The sequence below is a fragment of the Taeniopygia guttata genome, chromosome 1 (genome assembly GCF_048771995.1).
Source record: "Taeniopygia guttata chromosome 1, bTaeGut7.mat, whole genome shotgun sequence".
NCBI lineage: Eukaryota > Metazoa > Chordata > Aves > Passeriformes > Estrildidae > Taeniopygia > Taeniopygia guttata.
Genome location: NC_133024.1, coordinates 65,587,234 through 65,606,541, shown reverse-complemented (window position 1 = coordinate 65,606,541; position 19,308 = coordinate 65,587,234). Strand labels below are relative to the sequence as shown.

At 40.1% G+C, this 19,308-nt stretch overlaps 1 protein-coding gene and 1 long non-coding RNA gene across 8 annotated transcripts in view; one reads left to right on the top strand and one right to left on the bottom strand.

The window, feature by feature from the left end:
* The window catches only part of STARD13 (StAR related lipid transfer domain containing 13), a 286,809-nt gene that overhangs the window by 217,045 nt on the left and 50,456 nt on the right, over nt 1-19,308 (bottom strand). Inside the window, exon 1 of one of the 7 annotated variants that reach the window (XM_072930074.1) lies at nt 18,224-18,512. The exons of the other annotated variants lie outside the window; for them this stretch is intronic. The gene's annotated coding sequence lies outside the window, so the exon portion shown is untranslated. Of the gene's footprint in view, nt 1-18,223; nt 18,513-19,308 lie in introns of those variants that run through there. 7 annotated transcript variants of the gene reach the window in all.
* On the top strand, nt 1,082-5,242 carry LOC140684289 (uncharacterized). The gene is made up of 2 exons (XR_012056348.1): nt 1,082-1,463; nt 2,648-5,242. It is a non-coding gene; the product is annotated as an uncharacterized lncRNA (long non-coding RNA).

Below are 19,308 nucleotides of genomic sequence, written 5' to 3'. Positions count from 1 at the left end.
TGACCAGTGACAGAAAGTGAGACCAGAGAATCCCTTGTCAAACAAGTGTTTTAAGATGGAGCAACACTGTCTATGAAGATCATGGCATACCCTAGGCCAAGAACAACTTACTGGCCTTGAAAGTGAACTCCTCTGCTATATAGATTTCTCAACTCCACATACTCATGTTAGATTAAAAAAAAATTGGAATCATAAAACAAGCATTATCCTCCATGGAAAATAGAAAATTAAGTGGTATGAACTTCCTAAAATCAGTTACAGATGCAGCTATTGTACTTAAGATAGCTATTGTATAGAAGACTTATCTCAACAAGTAAGATTTACTAAGACATATTTAACAATGAGCCAAACATAAAACTCAGTTCTATGTGGCCACTTCCTACAGCAACCACAGTCTATTTTAGAACAGCTTAATGACTTTGTTACATGTACATATTCATATGTATCCAGACTCTGTATTCATTTGCATAGCTGAAATTTCATTACTACCAATAACAAATCAGAGGTAAAACAAGGTGTAAAATTGTGCCCAATCATCTAAATAACGTATTTGCTCTTTTCTAACACTGAAAAGAAAATACGTTCCAGACATTCAGAGGTTAGTGCCTTTTGGACCAAAGGCTTCTGCACATTGTTTTTCAGCTTTCAAGTGTTCTTCACTAATCTTATTCGGCAAAAACATCTGTGATAAAAGGCATATTTGTTTCAATGTTTGGTCATGAGGCTTATTGCAAGAGGCATAATAGCTGCCAGCAAATCTAAATTTAAACTGCAAGAATGTGGCAGAAATGAACAAGTCCATATAGAACACTCAGGGGTCAGGGTTAACCCAGCTGCCAGACCTCATCCTATACTGGAAGCAGAAAGGCTTTCCAAGTGAAGGGTTATGAGAAAATTACACAACTCCAAATTTATCTGATAATTTGTGGCTTTCACTTCAGAACTTCAATAGGTCCAATTGTTCTGGTAATTAATGTATTATACAACTTTGGGTAGTAAATCAGTAACCACCAAGTAAAGAATACCAATGCTATTTAACCCTCCTCCCTATTAAATCTGCTCAGATAAAAATTCTCTCTGATGTACAGCCTAGATCTGTAAAAAATTATTTTGTGGAACAATTTCAGGGACCAAATATCATATTCTGCTCTTGCTGCATGGATGGGGCCCCTCTGTTCTTTAAAGAATCTCTGTGTAAAAGACGGTCTCTCAGCTGCCGATGGTTTTGCCTACAGGGAATGGAGGAGGAAGCCAGACTGATTCCTGATGCAAATTCATTAAAAAAAAAAATTAGAATACAAAGAACTCTTTAATTCAAAAAATAGATTTATGTGTGCCTCCTCTATTGAAGATAAAATATTTCAAAAGGAATTTTCCTTAATATCCCACTATAGTGTTGCTTAAGTATTTACAGAGCTGTTGGATGGACAACTAACTTGTGGCACCTTCATCCTGGAAATCAGGTGAGTAAACTCAGCAGTTGGCAACCTTTTCACTTTTAAGAACTGTATGGCTATATAGCTGAAATAATCAAGGAAGTCTCTTCCATCTCTCAAGTCAGCAAGAAAGGCCATGCACATGTTTCTGGGAAAATGAAAGCTCTTCAGGGGTATCACATAAAATTCAGACTGGGTCCTTCTGATCCCAAAAACATTCACCTAAGATAGGCTGTAAGGACCCTAGCAGTTTTGCAGAAGAAAAGCTACAGAAATACTAACATGAAGGTACGTGTTAATCTATTTTAAAGGAAACACCATTTCCAAGACAAATAATTTTTCTCTAAACTTATTACACTTCTTAAATACATCTGTGTATGGAGCTTTGATTTTCATTCCTATCCAGACACTTTCTTTTTGCTGCTTTCCTACCAGAAGGCTGCTGCCTTAAGCTACTGATTTCTTCAGACAGGTTTTCAGAAGTGACATAAGCCATTCAGGTATGAATGCTGAAACTTTCCATACTTTTTGATGCTCTAGAGCAAACTAAACTGATTTTTAAACACATTTAAGGTTGTTTCTGGCTTTTCTGCATTTTCCCTTAGAGTGGCCCCACACACCTACCTTAATTTTCTTTCACTAAGCTTAATTGTGCATTTCTATGACTTTATGTGTCTGTATTTAAGCACACCACTATGTCCTTGTCTGTGTCTTTGAACAATTAGTACAGTAAAATATAAAAAATACTGTGGAAAACCTAACTTCAATACATAGTACAATAAGAATATATGCTTGGATTTTTTTTTTATGATTAATAGGTGTGCAACATGGGAGGAAATGGAACCCAAAGAAGCCATGAGAAAATAATGTAACATAACACTGACTTCATTACATGTGTTTGACTACTTGACTTTTCAAAGTCAAAATAGCTCAGAAATGGACGAAATTCTTTTTTAGAACTGCTTTTAATCTTTCAGACAAATCTTTCAGTAAATTGGCAAATTTCATCTTTAATTTGCATTCAACACATTGATCTTGCATGGTGATAATGTCCATCATATGAAAGAAAACAAAATTCTGAAGTCCTGTGTCTCTTTTAAGGGTTCTTGCATCAGTTTTAAAGGTGTATTGCTCTAAGCTAGGCAGGACAGGACAGAACCCCTAGTATCAATGGAATCTTCCAAATACTAAGTTTATGGAAAATTTCACAGATGAAACCCAAGCTAATTCCTGGGACTGAAGGCCACAAACTGTATCAGCATGATGTTTCACCCAAGACAAGGGTGAAATTGGAAGGGGAGAAGAAAGGAATTTACTTGAAGACAAGGCTTGGGGCAGAACATTTTGGAAAACAGTTCCACACCGCTGCAGAAGTTTTAAAGTAGTAACACAGACAGTCTAATATGAAAATTCTGTTGCAGCTTCATTTTGTTTCTAGCAAAAGCAGCTAATTTTGTATTGAACCTCTCATTAAAAATAAAACCCTAAAAACAATAACAACTTAAAATGGCACCTAGTTGGTTTTAACATCAAACTGGAATTTGCTCTAATGATTAAATTTTCCAAATTCTCAAAGCCTACAGCATCTCCACCTTCTATTAAATTATGATGTCCAGCAACACCAAATTTCACAAAGAGGCTGTCTGTCAAGCCTTTACTGATGACACATGCTACAGAACTAGCACCTGAATGGCCAGACAGGCTGTCTTGACATCTGCTCCTATTTCAGCACATGAATTATCCTTTTGGGTTATTCCATCTTCAGCTGCTTCACAAGAGAAGCCAGCTCATCATTTATGTATTCTACCATTTCCTCCACCATGTGAGGTAGAGGAAGTGAACTGCACTTCTAGTATCCCAAACACCTGTTCCAAGCAGTAGTCAAATTCCTGATATTGTCCATATTCCTTTGGTTTGGCACCATCAGCAACAGTGGTTGTATCTGCACATCACAATTAGTGACAATGAATGTCAAAGTACTTTACACACATAGGTATTGAGACACAATTAATTTCTTCATTAAAAATGACTCATTTCAGAATCCTCTCTTACCATGTCTCCCTTGAAGAATGTAAGCATCTTGTGTCTGTTCACAGCAGATATCTCCCTGCAGTGCTCCCTGACTACTAAATTCTAGGTTTCAGACTGCATTACATGAGACTGAGCGATCTCATGCCACTAAATCCACAAAGTTACAGACCAAAATCAGTTAACCTACAGATCCTTCTCTTCAATGTGGTTAGTTGTACCTTTTGATATTGGGTAGGACTTAAACAGTTTTTCTAAAATAGAGTTCTCCCTTCAAAATTGTTATGGTTAGAACTGCCCAGGATGTGTAAAAGCTAGGCTCAGCGTCACCTTTGGCCTGATACATTTCATGTGATTTAAGGGGAAGGGATGTACTTCTGAGTGACAGAGAAGAACCAGAAGATACTGACACTCTAGAAAACAAGAGGGAAATACCTGTAAATCGTCCCAAAGAAATTAGGGAGGGCTCCTTCCAAAAGCTGGGGCAGCCCACAGCCCAACTGAAATGCCTCTGTGCCTATGCATATGGCATGGGAAACAAGCAAGTGGAGCTGGAAATCATGGTACAATTAGAAAACTACAACATATCAGGAAAAGAGGCTGGGACAGAACTGTATTCAAAGACTATGAGCTTTTTAAAAGAGACATGTAGGGGCAGAGAGGCAGGAGCTTTGTGCTCTATGTTAGTGAAGGGATAGATTGTGAAGAGCTGTCTCTGAAAAACAGCCACAAAAAGGTTGAGAGACTGTGGGTAAAAAATTCAAAGAAAGGACCAATAAAGGACACCTGCAGGTGGGGGTCTGATCAGGGGGAGTCCAAGGTCAAGGCCTCCTGCTTCAGATACAGAAAGCATGACACTTCAAGACCTCATCCTAGCAGAGGATTTCACCACCCAGGCATCTGCCAGGAAGGGAACACAGATAGCTGTAAGAAATCCAGGGGATACTTCAAGGACAACTTCCTGGTCCAGGTATCGGACAAACCAACCAGATGAAGAGCACTACTGGACCTGGTGCTCACCACAGTGGATGAGCTCATTAATGGGGTTAAGACTGGAGGCAGTCCAGGCTGCTGTAAACCTGGTTGTGAGTTGACAAAATCAATGAGGTTGGAAAAGACCCCCAAGTGCATCAAGTCCAACCTATGACCAAACACCACCATGTCAACATCAGACCATGGCACTGAGTGCCACATCCAGTCTCTTGTTAAACCTTCCCTGTTCATGATCTCAAAGAACATGGGCCTGGTGAGGAGCAAAGCCAGTGTCACTAACTTGGAAAAAAGGACACCTGTAGTTAAAAGTAACATGAACTAGAAAACAGTAATACCAGACAGAAGGAATAATAATAGGGTGTTTTAACTGAACATGATTTTGTGACCCATGAAACATTTGGGAGATCCTGTCCATAAACCTTCTGAAAGCAATTTTGGAAAGGTTTTATACTTCGGGGAAAAGCCTTCAAAAGTGCTAGGGGAAAGCCACCAATGGACTTATGTACAGTATAAAGCATTGGAGCCTTGAAAGAGGAAGCACTCGTGCCTTACTTTTGCTGCTGGTCCCAGAATGAAGAGAGCTGTGTGGTGTGTCCCAGCGGGGAGGAGGGGCAGCACTGCTCCCCCAGGATCAACAGGAGCCAACGTGGGTGCTCTCCTCTCCTACCCTGTCAGCTCCAGCTGTGAAACAGCACACACAGGTGACTTATTTCACTGTTAACAGGGTTTTTGTTTCGTATTTATTGGAAAAGCAATAATCTTGTTTAATACAGTACTTGAATTAAGCAAGGCTTTGTCTGCTGCCTTTGCACATTGGCAGACACAGTGATCAGTCACAACTGTCAGAACTCACTTGGACACAAGCTGGTGCTTGGTGTGTGGGCACTCCAAGGCACTGAGAGCTGGGAATCAAGCCCTGTGCTGGCACCAGGGCTGCCCTGGCAATCCAACACACAAGCACAAGCTGAGTCATTTCTTCTAAAAATGTGTCAGTGCTTCCTTGAAGAACTCTGGAGGAGATTCTAAAGATTAAGATGGTAAAAGATAAGACAGAGATCTCAATATCTGGCAAATTTCTAATTATAAAGAAAGAGACACCAAATGCCAGTGTATTTTTATTTATAAAAACCTGATGTAGGTAACTATAACCTTAACACTTTCTTAAAATACCAACATTCTTGTCTCAGTTACTGGAATTTTAAAAATTCGTATCTACAGTGAAAGAATTTCAAAGAAAACTATAGATAGTCTCCAACTACTTTGGAACTTCAACTGCTTTCAAAGTAAACTGCTTCTTTGGTATCTTTGGTATCTATATTACACACAAAAACGTAACTCATAAAAGCACTATTGATAATACCAAACCAGTAAAATCACAGCAATACTCTCATTGTATTTATGACAAGCTACCACACAAAACCCTCAAACCCCCTAAGGATTAAAAAGATGCTCTAAAATTCACAAGCATTCATGGAGGTCTGTCAAATGTGACATTGTTCCCCGCCCAAGTTCTTACAATACTAATGAGAAGATACATTAATGTTAGCAAGCCATTTACATACAGAAATCTGAAATTAATGGAACAAATAGAGAAAAATAGCACCTTCTGGAATCCAAGGGTACTTAAGGATAAAGATGAGAAAGCCTGGCAGAAGGGATACTATTTTTACTGGCTAAGGATAGGTGGTGATGGGACAACGGATGGAACATGAATTTATGAGAGAACAAGAGAATAGATGATAATTGAAATAATGTAAACCTTCAAAATGATATCCTGAACCAATTTTCATCATGCTAACAATGAGGAGAGGGCATTAATCCCAGACCCAGAAAAGTAATTAGGCATGATTCCCAGATCTCTGCTGGAAGTTTGTAACCCAAGTATCCAGGTTTAACCACTGGGCTTTAGCATTATTCAAAAACAATCTAGATGCCATCTATGTGCTTGTTTTAAGTATTTAATGATGTTTATAATGCATTTTAAAAATTCACAACCATTCCTGAAACTGTTGGAATATCTAAAGCAACAAAGTAACAAAATTTACATAGCTCATATTGCTAATATTATTTCAAAAACTTACATAATGTGAAAACCACATTACTCAAGAAATGCAACTACAGTTGCTAAAGCATCACAGAATTATCTCACGTTGAACTCATGAAAATTTACACTTATCTGTTAAGTAACAACAACAAAAAATATGAGAAGTTATAGCTCATGTGTAAACTGTACAAGAGATTAATCCAGGTTTCCCCACATTACTGTGAGGGTGGTGAGACACTGGAATAAGTTGCCCAGGGTGCTCCATCCTTGTCAGTGTTCAAGGCCAGATCAGATGGAGCTCTGAGCAATCTGGTCTAGTGTAAGGCGTCCCTGCCCACAGAAGTAGTGTTGGAATAAAATTATCTTTAAAGTCCCTTCCAATCCAAACCATCATATGATTTTACTATACCCACGTAGTTCCACAAAAATTATTGTGGTTGTCCCAAGATAGCATGCACGTGCAAGTCTTACAACCACCTTGGTATCTTTGCACAAAACGAGAGCTGAAATATGCTTTAATTGTTTTCTGACATGCATGCTCAAAACATCATGTAAGATTTGCAAAGAAACCAGATTTTGCAACAGCAGCTCTTGAAGCAGCAGGGAACCTCCCTGGGACAGGGACACGAGACAGCAGCACCATCCCACGAAAGGCTGCACAAAGGCTTCTTCCTCCAAAAGTCATGCAGAGGAGAAAGAACAAAGAAAGGTTTCTCCAATCAAAAACGAATTTGTGAGCATTACGACCTGCCGGCCACCGGATTTTCTCAGATCCCTCCAAATAATTTGGGTAGCATACTTTACAAAATAGAAAAAAAAATCCAAACCCAACCAACCAAAAAACAAAAAAACCAACCAAACAAACAAAAAAAAACCACCCCCAAACCAAAAATAAACCCAAAAGTGTCTCTTTTCCAGATCCTTCTCTAGCTGGAAGCATTCTTTCACAATATAAAACAAAAAAAACCCCAAAAAATAACCCCCAAAACAAACAAACAAACAAAAAAACCACCCGAAGATGAACAAGAAAGCCTCCCCTAACACAACCCCACAAATCGCTCCCACACGGTCGTGCTCAAGGTCACAGGACACCGGGCCCAGGGGCAGGGCGGGGGCCAGCGGGCCCGAGGGGGGCGCGGCAGGAGGGCCCGGGGCGCGTTTGGGGCGCACTCGCCCCTCCCACCGCGGCCGCGGCGGCGGAGGCGGGCGGCGCTGCGGCCGAGCGGGGCCCGGGCGGGCGGAGGGGAAGCGGAGGGGACGCGGAGGGGAAGCGGAGGGGAAGCGGCGGGCGGCGCGGCGGGGCCGCTGAGGGGCGGCGGGGCCTTCCCGCCCTGGCCAACAATGGCGGCGCTGCGCGCGCCCCACGCTGCGGGCCCGGCCCCGCCCTCCCCGGGGCTCTGGCGGGGGGGGGGGGGGGGGATGGGCGGGGCGGGGCTCGGCCCGGGCCAGCGCCCCGAGGTGCGCGCGCAGCGCCTCTCCCCCTGCCCTTTCCGCTCGCGCCGCTGTGACGTCACCGGCAGGGGCGGGGCCGGGACGCGAGGGCGGGGGCGGAGGCCGCCAGCGGCTCGCGGGGCGGCAGCGCCACCTGGCGGGCGGCGCCGCGCCGGCCGGGGGCGCCCCCTCGCGGCCAGGGAGGGGAGCGCGCCCCCGCCGGGCAGGGTGGCCGCAGCTGCCGGGGCAGCGCGCCGGGACCCGGCCGTGCCTCGCTCCCCGGCCCCGCACCTCTCTCTGTGCGGAGAAAAGCCACTGCCAGCGGGGAGCGGCTCCTGCAGGGGGCGAGGCTGAGCCCCGGCGCCGCCGCCCGCTCGGCCGTGGGAGCGCTCGGCCCGTCCCTGCTGCCTTCAGGGGCGCAGCGGCCGCAGGGAGGGGACGAGGGGCCGCCAGGCTGCCCGGGACCCGAGGGGCCGCCGAGCTGTCCCTGCCTCCGGCGTGCCCCGAGAGCCTCTCACATGGTGGGGAAGCTCTCCCGGCCACGCCTGGCTTTGCCTCTCCAAGAAGTGACTTTTCCATAGCGCCCTGCCTCAGGCTCTGCGTGTATCAGAGCGCTTCAGCTGGAAAGACTTGCCTCGTGCCTTGGCTGGGCGTGCGGGGGCTGCTGCTGATGCCTCGGCTGCACAGCTAAGCAGAGGTACACAAAGCTGAAAAGTAATCTAAAGACACGCAGATCTGTCATTTCTGGGCTCCTCCGTGCAAGAGAGACACTGAGCTCCTGAAGCAGATCCAGCGGAGGGCTGCAAAGGACTGGAGCATCTCTCTTCAGTGGAGGGCTGAAAAGTGTATCAAGGGACTGGAACACCTCTCTTGCAAGGAGGGGCTGAGGGAACTGTCCCTGTTCAGCCTCGAGAAGAGACAACTAAGAGGGACTTCATCAATGTTTATGAGTACCTCAGGGGAAGGGTCAGAGGATGGATCGGGCTGTGTTCCATGCTGCCAAGCATTGGGACAAGAGGCGAGAGGCTGAAATTGATGCACAGGAATTTCCACTTCAATATGAGGGAGGACTTCTTTTCTGTGTGGGTCACCAAGCACTGGAACAGATTGCGCAGAGGGGTTGTGGGGTGTCCCTCAGCAGAGCTATTTTCAGAAATATTTTTGCAATTGCATACACTGGTGAGAAGTTCCTGCTTTTATGTTGCTTTGTATTGCTCAGCTGCTATGACATTTTCCCCACAACTTTTGAAAATTTCAGATACCCTCAAGCCAGTTTGGAAGACAGGAAGAAACATCAGGGGCAACCAAGTTTAATTAAAATTTTGACTGTACAAGAGACAAAAGTGAGGGCCCACTATAAAACTGAGGATGAGATAACAGACAGTATAATTTCTGGGTAGCTGCTGATGAACTTCTTTACATGTGCTAATTTGCCAGGCAGTGGGAAGTTACTGCTAGGTAAAGCACATACTGATTGTCCCTTGCCAGAGTCATGGAGGGGGGTGCTGGGGACATTATGGGGCAAGGACAGTAGAGAAGACATTGGCAGTGTTGGGAAAATAGTGGGAAGTAGGAACTAGAAATAATTCAAGAACAGGAAAGGATTGGAGTATCATGGAAAGCAGTGAGAGGTGTGGAATAGTTTGGGAAACAGGAGGTCCTGGAAGGGGTGAGGCAGGAGGCATTAATTCTTCAGAATGTCAGGGTGGTAATCTTACATCTGAAAAGCATTTTGGAACAATTAATTACTTTTCTGAGATAATCATCATGGGGTGATTAGGTGAGTTCTGTAGAAACAGTAGGACAATAAATTTTCACTTCCTATCCTGAGATGCTTGATTTTATAAATGACTAATTTTTTCCTCTCGTGAAGGGCAATTAGTCTCTGATCAAGAAACTGAAGAAAAATACATTACAAGGGTTGTTCAGAGCTATAGGATTTGTATCATTCATCCCACATGCTCTTTTATTTTTTCACAAGCACCAAAGGGGTTTCTCAAGAGCTTCTGCTTAGGTGTTAGCCTTGCCAGGTTGTTCCTTGCAGAGCACTCAGGGAGCGCAGTGAACTTCATTAGATGCCTGTCTCTTGTGGCCAACAATCAAGACAGGGATTTATTAAGTCCCTTTCTGGATGTTAGGCAGGGGAAGAATAGTGGATTAAAAAATAGTCACATAAAAGAATTTTTTTTTTTTTTGGTGGCAAAATTGCAGCAGATGAGTGCATTTTTGAAAATCTTCTGGGAAAAAACCCTTCATTGGAAATGAGGAAGGAAACAAAATACCTCTGTAACTAAAACTACAGTGTAGCACAAAAAATTCATTATATATTTTTTTAAGTTTTGAGTTGGCCAAATTTAAAGGGAGGTGGGAGTAAGTTTGAAATCAGAAACCATTATGCTTGGTGAGTAGATAAAACTAGCTCCAGGTATAATTTATAGTACATGTATATTGCTCAGTTTTAATGTTTTGTCGTCTCCCCTTGTTTTGAGTGGGCTGTGGGTTGTAGCATTTAAATTATAAGAAGCTTGTCAAAATGACATAAGGACACTGATCAGAGCAACTAATAAATCTCCTTGTATAAATTTTTGGAAGTGAGAACGATGAGTAAAGAGGCACATTTTTCTTTTCATTGTCTTAAGTTTCTTAAATGCCTGCACTTAATCAGATGGGATTTCCCTCTGGAGTTCTTCAAAGACATCAGTGTCTTTTCCTCAACTGTATAAGAAATTTATGTGCTTCATTTGACAGCCTGCTTTCTCTATAGCGTGGAAACTGGATACATTCCCTAACACTCAGATCCAGATAATATTCTGCTGATGTCTTAACTCCGTGTTAAGGCAAGACGTGCTGTGCTCTATCCCCACTTTCACTACTTCTGGTCTTCTTCCTACATTCCATATTTCTATGGAAGAAAATTAAAGAGCTGCTGGCCTACCCCAGCAGCCCCCATGGATGATTTGGAACCACAGATATTTAAATATCTGAGTGTCAGAGAATTAATCACCTAAACTATAGAGATCAGATTTCACTCCTCCCCGCCTAGTAAAACTGGCAAAAGCTTTTAACCTGGAGAAGCAAAGAGTCTTAAACATAACATTCTGAACAAGCCATTGGCTGTCCCAGGGATATGTCTTGCAAGTCACCTCTCTGTGTCTCTGTTTGGGGTTTTTTTGCCATCTTCTGTTTGGTAAACTGAATTATCTATTTCTGCTGCCTGCCTATGCTAAAAGTTAAAGCATCAGGTGTGTTACTATAGTAATCTGCTGTGGTTTATGATTTTCCTTTTTTCTCTAAATGACAAGAATAGCCATGACAAATATAGAAAGTAAGAAGCTGAAGGAATTGGGCAGAATTTAAATGCTGAATTAAGATCATCACATAATGCACAGGAACACTCATCTCTCTGTGCATTGATACCTTATTAATGTAGTGTGTAGTTTTCTGTTTTTAATTATTAATGCTAGTTGTGTTCCTAAAGTGTTCAGAATTTGAACTACATTTCTTCTTTCAGAAGAAGTACATAAATACCATGTGAGTGATCAAAACAATGTTCAGAACTTTAACTATTCATGGTATTTGTACTTATTAGTGGTATCTATAAACAGCTGAAGCCCTGTCTTGCTAGAACTAAAAATTAAAAAAGAAACTGTGAAGTAAATGTTGTATAATACTGACAGCATATAGTGAGTGCATATACGTATAATACTGACTGCATAATATTTTGCTGCCCCTGGACATCTTACTTTATGAAGACTCTTTTGTGACTTTTTTAGTCACAGAACAGAAACAAAATAGTGACTATATATTTTAGCATGTCCTTTTTAACTTGGGAAGAAGATAGCTCAGCTAAAAAACCTAAAACACTTTCTGTTAAACAAATCAGTTTGATCTCAAGTTTTGAAGAAAGGATGGTTTGATAAAGCAGCCTTAGGCATCATTCCGGAAGGAAAGAATAGGTTTTGTTCCCAGAGCTTGTAAACACTTTGCTTATACCATGTAAGTATTTTTGTATAACACATAGATTGGAAAATGAGGCCTGGAGCTCAAAAAAATCTGTCTTACTGTGGGAGTATGATGGTCACTAAATGGCAAAAACTACTGTAACCAGAGCTTTAAGGTTCAGGTACGTTCCCTGTCCCTTGCTTCAAACATCATCTCCTGGAATAAGAAGGGTTGAGGGACAACAGTGACCTGAGGCAGGTGAAGCTGAAAGCATGATCCTGTCCCAGGGTTTCACTTACCAAGACTTAGCTTGACTGTTATTGACTCCCAGTTCCCAGTATTTTGGAGTATTTTAGTTTTATTTGTATTTGCCTGGCTCTTTGTGAAGTACCTTAACTGAAAGCATTCAAAAAATTCTGTTTATCCTTGTTAAGGTATTTGGTAAGCTTTATTTATAAAAGTAATGGTTATTAAAAAGAACAGGAGAACATTACTGTTTAGAATTACTAAGAGAACTATAAGAAAGAGTGAAAATAACCCCTGCTGTGGGATGATTACCACCTGTGATAATTGTATTCACAAATATTTCAGTTCCCTGTGATATGGCATATTTTAGAAAAACCCCATCAACCACAAAAAAACACATAAAGAGATCTACTGGTATAGCTCTAGAAATAACTGAAACCAAACAATTCCTACGCTAAGTCAAGGATTTCAGCTAGTTTCTCCAGTTACATACTTCAAGCAAGTGTATTTTGAAATGCGGAATACTTAACAGTAGCAATAATAAGCAAAATCTTGCTAGCAAAATGGAGTATAATGTAGAATTGCAAGATTTGCAGGTTTAAGAAGATCTCTAGATATCCTTGAGAGGAAAGCTTTATGTGCATCTGGGCTATATCCAAACATGCCAGGATAAAAGCTGGAAGGATCATAGTTTGTATTTTAGCACACTGTCTTAATGCAATGCTTGAGGAACTTAAAAAAGTGATAAGTTCTCCCAATTGCTCTCCAATCCTGCTCACCTCTGTATAGTCCCAATATGATATTGCTGCCCATAAAAAAAATCCCCAAAAACCCAAACAACAAACCAAAACCCAAAACCCTGAAACAAATCCAAACGGGATTGGTCTAGACAACTCTGAGTGGGAAAATGTGCATAAACTGATCAATGTACAGTTTAGCTCTGCTTAGGCAATGTAGAAACCAGCCTGGTTGTAGCCCATCCAACATATATTTGAATTTAAAATTTAAAATGCCAAAGTGATAGCAATTTCATATCTTACATGGCAAGTGATTTTCTTTTCTTTTAATTGATATTTGTCAATGCATCAGACTTTAATTACTTTTCAAAGACAGCTTAATTTTGACAACTTTCCTCTGGGTAAAATACCTTTACCTTCCAAGCTCCTTACTAGCCCACCTAGCAAGCTGCTGGAGGCTCCTGACATATCACAGTCAGGGTAAGGAATTATTCACTGCCATGGAGAATTTTGAATCTTTGGGGAGTTTTTTTCTGAACTAAAGTAACCCCAAATTTAAAAAGAATTACTTCCTTTGCAAAATGGAATGCTTTTATTTGTCATGCTATACCTAGGAGGTTGAGGTTTTTGATATATACTGCCAGTTTTAAATTGGATGCATAAACCAAATGTTCCTTCTCAAATTTGTACCGTTTTCAACCTCATACCTCATTCTTACAGATTCCTTTTAATTTGCGTTAGAATTAAATGCTGTGTGTTCCAAGGTGCTTGTGTGACTACTCCTTAACATTTGCAACTATTTGTGCACAATTTCCAAATAAGAAAAAAAGCACCCATCAAGAAGGTCTAGTCTTTTTTAATTATTATTTTAGCTTAGATGTCTTCATTCTGTTTAATGCAACTTAAACTCATCTTCGTAAGAACTTTTTATAAAATTGGAAAGATTGCACACAGGAGAAGATGATCAGAGATAAAAACTCTGAATGTATACATACAAATTTATAGCAAATTCTAACTACTTTAATGTTTGCTGTTATTTTTTGTCTTATTCTTGGTAAATTCTTTTACTTGAAGAAGTGGCAATTTTAGAGTTTGCTGTCTGTCATTCACATGCAAAATGCAAGCTTTGTCATGTCTGAAATTTTGGTTTCAAAAGCATTTTCTGAACTTCTATAATTTGTTTTTGCCTTTATTTCAGAAAGACCTGAGTTTGTCTCTGCTTGCTTGGAATACTGGGGGTTTCCCACTAAGACTTCTTAATCTCATTTCTCTCTTTCAATGTTTTTTTTTTATCCTCAGTGACATTATGTGTCCCCCAAGACAAGTCTTGGACAATTCAAGATAGCACATGATTTTTACTACACAAAACATAAAACAGAGGGGCGTCTTGAAGTCCCTTGCATTAGAAATGCATCATAGTATTGCAACTTTTATTAAAAAAAAAACAAACAAACCAGTGTCTTTGGAATGTTTCTGTCTTCCAGGGATAATATTTTTTACTTTAATCATATTTTATCTCACAAACATAATAATTTTCCATATATCACTAGTTCTTTGTAATACCTTGGGAAAATCTACAACACAGCAGATAAAAGTACAGCTTGAGGTGAACTCTCAAGAGTCTAGATCCTTAGTTGCACAAATTCTCGGTACTCCACTTTCTCTCAGTGTAGGCACCTATCTTGGCATGTTTATAAAAGGCAGTCTGTATATTATTTCTTCTAGATAATGGCTTTGTGTACTTTTCTCTTGATCTTTATATGTGGTGTACATCGTAAAGAATAAAATACATACAAGTTGAAGTGTTCTGTTCTGTTGTTTCTTGGCAGGTTTAGCAGCTTTTTTTACATTTTAATTTAAGTAAATAAGACCCCAGACTAACTGCCAAGGCTTTTGCCACAGTGAAAAGTCTTCATTATGTAAATACTGAAATGTCACCATTATACTGCTTGAATAGAAACAATAAATAGTAACTGCAAACCTTACAGTAGTTTATCTACAGTGTCACTAATTCCTTCATCACAAAGGTTGGATTAAAGCCAAGCAAAGTTTCTCTGCATGTACATTAGAAATGAGCTGTTAAATCTGTGATGCTTAAGCATACTTATTCTAGACCTGATCTTTGAAACACTGGGTTGGTAATCTAAATGCCTAAGAATTTCGGAATCCATTGAAAGCACATATAAAGAAAGCCCAGTCATACAATGCAAAAACATGGTGAGATTTTACTGAAATGAATTTCTGGAAGAAAAAATACTTCAAATGCAGATGTAGACTGCATGTCCTGTCTGATTTATTTCAGGAGACCTCCAAGCTAATTCAGAGGAGATTTTCCTTCCCTGCACTGCAAAATTCTTAGCTCTGAGATAATTCAAAATTAGGCAAGAGTTTTACAAGGGCATCAGTTTGTACAAAAGCTTGGATAGAAAGAACAATCTGGTTCCATTTTTATTACAATTTGAAATACTCCATCCTTGGAGAGATTGTTAAGGAAAGGCTTAAGGCTTATGACACTTTCCTATAGAAAGTAAACACAGAAGAATGTTGTAAAATGAAATCTCAGATCCATTAACTCTCAATGAAGTTCATGACATTTAAATTTTTTTTATTTATCTCTAAATTGGGTTCAGTCATGGATCTCAGTGTTCACACAGATTTCTGGTTGTATGGTAGCCTGTGATGTGGCAGTACTAAAATGGTCATAGATACCTTAGCATGTCTGATCATATCAGTTGGGGTCCCATGGCCCTACCAAAGAAATATGTCTGTTACAATATCAAGCTAACATTACTTTATTAAAATTTCATGCCAAGAAGGACAGAGGGATACTAGCTGTATCACTAGTCTTTTTTCATTAACTGGGCATGTGTTAGCTAGGAAGAAGTTTCAGAAGCAGCTAAAATGCCTTATAGGAAGTACTACAATCTTCCAGTGGGACTTCTTTTTATGAAGAAATCTGTAACTCATTTTTTTAATCCCTTTCAAGAACTTTTACATATTATAGAATATATTTTGTGAGGCTGTTGATTCAGTAAAGTTCTGTTTCTTTCTGTTTTGTTTGTTTGTTTTTTCTTTGCTATACTGCACCTCTATTGGCTGACTTGAAAAGCATACCAAATCCTAGTCTGTCAGCCAAACCAGCTTTAAAATGCAACCCTTCCCTGGTCTCCTCATCTGCAAGTTTCTGATCTCACAAGTTCTGCTTACTGCCCATCCTACAGTTTATCCAGTGTCTCCATCTATTCCTTGAAGAAATATCTTAATTTCAGTGATAAGCAGATTAACAGATTTCTACATGTTTCTTCTGGTTCCCTGCACCTAAGACTCAGTCTGTAATTGTCACAGGTGCCTCATCCCATGCTCTGACAGAAGAATGTTGTTCATCACAGCCTTGACTTAGCGCATATTTTCTGTTGACTTTTTCTCTCTTTCTGTAGAGACACATCAAACACTTGAATGGGCTCACATTGCACAAGTTCCAGATATTTTGAGATACTTTTAAAGAAGAATCTTGATATACCTCTTTTATTTTATGGTTTCAGTGCAACCATAAGCACATAATCTTTTTTATGTTTTCTGGCAAGACCAATAGTAATATTGCTCTTTCCTGAGGTGGCCTTATGATTCTAAAATATTCAAATACACAACAAATAAAGTAGTCAATATTTGAAAAAAACACAACTCATAAGTAGTGAATATTCTCCCCCTTCAGTATAAAATATCTATTGTGTTAACTATTCTGTCTTCTGAAGCTTTACTGATAAATAAAAACAATAACAATAAATATAAACAATAAACAATGCACTAATGCTCTTGAACATCCTAAAGCAAGAGTTCCCAAAATGCTGTTTGCAGAGTCTTTTAATGTGTGCACATGGACTTTGATGAGGCTGTGCAACAAAATTTGTTGGCAGTTCAATATCTTCTTGGAAGGACAACTATAAAGTTCTACACATTAACCTGAACAGCCCAAGGTTCACATTGTGCAAGGTAACTCAGTAATCTCACCTTCTATAATATATATATATTATATATATATAATATATTTATAACCTAATTCAACACCAAGTTGAAATGCACTTTGTAAATTTTCTAAAGGAATTTGAAAGTCGAGTTGTTCTTTTGACTAATTATCCAATTTTCTTATTAGTTTATCCTAATTTAAATTTTCTCAGACTCTCACTATGTCAGTAATTTTTACTATATCCTACACATTTTCAGAGTCATGGTATTCTGCAAACCACAGAAGAATCAACTGCAATGCAGCTCTCTGAATTTTTTGAGTGTTAGTCAGCCCATCACATGGAAATTTGTTTATCAACTCTGCTTTTGATAAAGAACAGATTGTGTCCCCTCATATTACAACTTTTTCTCAAGAGGATTTTAGCAGAAAGGGACAGCTAAAAGGGACAGCTCAAAATAGTCTGTGGGTTGTATTCTACAAAAACCAGAGTGCATCCTTTCTCCAACCTCAACCCTATAGCCACTGATGCGTGCCAAAGATGATTTGTGATTTAAAATAAGTGTATCTGCTAATGGCAAGTAGTGTTTCTTTTCTAGGGCCATATACATTTTTATTTTTTAATTCTATATTAATCAACAATGAGTGATGCATGTTTATTAAAACAGGCAGGCAGCACACAAGTATGCTGGAGAAATAAAAGGCAGTAATATTGATAGCATCTACATGTTCTCCTACATAATTTCAATATACCAATTCTTTCAGTATGATTTTTAAGCATATCCTTAAATTACTATTATTCTTATAACTTCACTGTTATTTTCCAAAGTTCCTATATTTTCTCAGTAGAAACAGTCATGTAGCTAATGTCCACAATAAGCAGGACACAACAAATGCCACATTGCAATGGGAAATGGTTACACTATTAGGATTACTGAGGTGACAGAAAAAAGTACTCAATGCAAAATGCTATATTCACCATTAGTCCTTCAAATTTGTGAAGCTAATAAAAAAATCCTTTCATTAACTTAATAATTAAAGTCCCTAAACCAGCATTTATCTGACTCTCAATAGTAAAGAGCTGATTGTGATTATTTATTGACTGACAATATTGCATCATTACTAAAGTGATCATCAGTTCTCCAGCCCCTTTTCCAAGCAGGCAGGAAATAAGCATAAACACTAAAAACCTTGCAAAGTTTGAGTCACCATGTCCTTATCTATCAGCTCTCAAGAATGTGTCACTGAAATAAAGTACAAATCTTACAGACACACAAAGGAAATTAGAATGTATAAAGCTTAGTGCATCACTCCTTTCTTAGACAAGTAATTTCCCATTTTTCCGCCCTTGATTTCATAGCCTGTTCTCCTTGGATATTGTTATTTCAGTGCAAAGCTCTCCTACCTGGGTAGATTTCCAATGGCTGCAGAAGATGACCGAAAGGAGATAATAATAACAGTATTATTCCTCATGAAGAAGTCATCACAAGTTTGCAACTGCTCTCCCCCTCTAGCTTTGGAGTCTCAGTTTCATAGGGCAAAATGAAGTACAAAATTCCAAAGTATGGGAGGAATGAGAGTAGGAATTTGTACTTTACTCTAATATGTTCCTCTCTAGTTTTTGCTCCTGTGCAACTGAATTAGAGAAGGTACTATTGCAGGCCAATTTTCAGATAGCTTGAATTCCACCTAAGTTCCACTGCCTCATTAATGAAAACAGAATAGTCCCTCTCAGAAAAGTGCTTCAGAGCAGCTAAGCAAGGCACTGAGCAGACTGTAAGCCACCCAAGTACAAGGGTAAGAAGCTTACTTTGCCAGCTGAAAATTACCTGATCACAGATGTAGGCTTGACCCCTGCTCTGTTTTGATAATTTAAATTGAATGAACTCAATGTAAACTGAATAATGAAAATTCACAGGATCACAGAGTCATTAAGGTTGGAAGATACCTTCAAGATCATCTAGTCCAACCAGAAACCCAGCATCACCATATTCACCCCTAAACCATATCCCCAAGTACCACATCCAGATGTCTCTTGAACACTCCCAGAGATGGTGACTCTGCTACCTCCCTGGGCATGTTATTCCAATGCTTAACCACTCTTTAGGTGAATTATTTTTATAATATCTAATCTGATCCTCTCCTGGCACAACTTAGGGCCATTTCCTCTCATCCTTTCACTTGGGACATGTCAGAAGAGACTGACCCCCACCTCACTACATCCTCCTTCCAGGTGGTTGTAGAGAGTGATGAAGTCTCCCCTGAGCCTCCTTTTCTCCAGGCTAAACACCCCCTGCTCTATCAGTTGCTCTTCATCAGACTTTTGCTCCAGACCCTTCCACAGCTCCATTGCCCTTCTCTGGACACGCTCCAGCCCCTCAATGTTCTTCTTGTAATGAGGGGCCCAGAACTGAACACAGGATTTGAGGTGTGACCTAACCAGTGCAGAGTACAGGGGGACAGTCACTACTGCTGATAAAGGCCAGGATG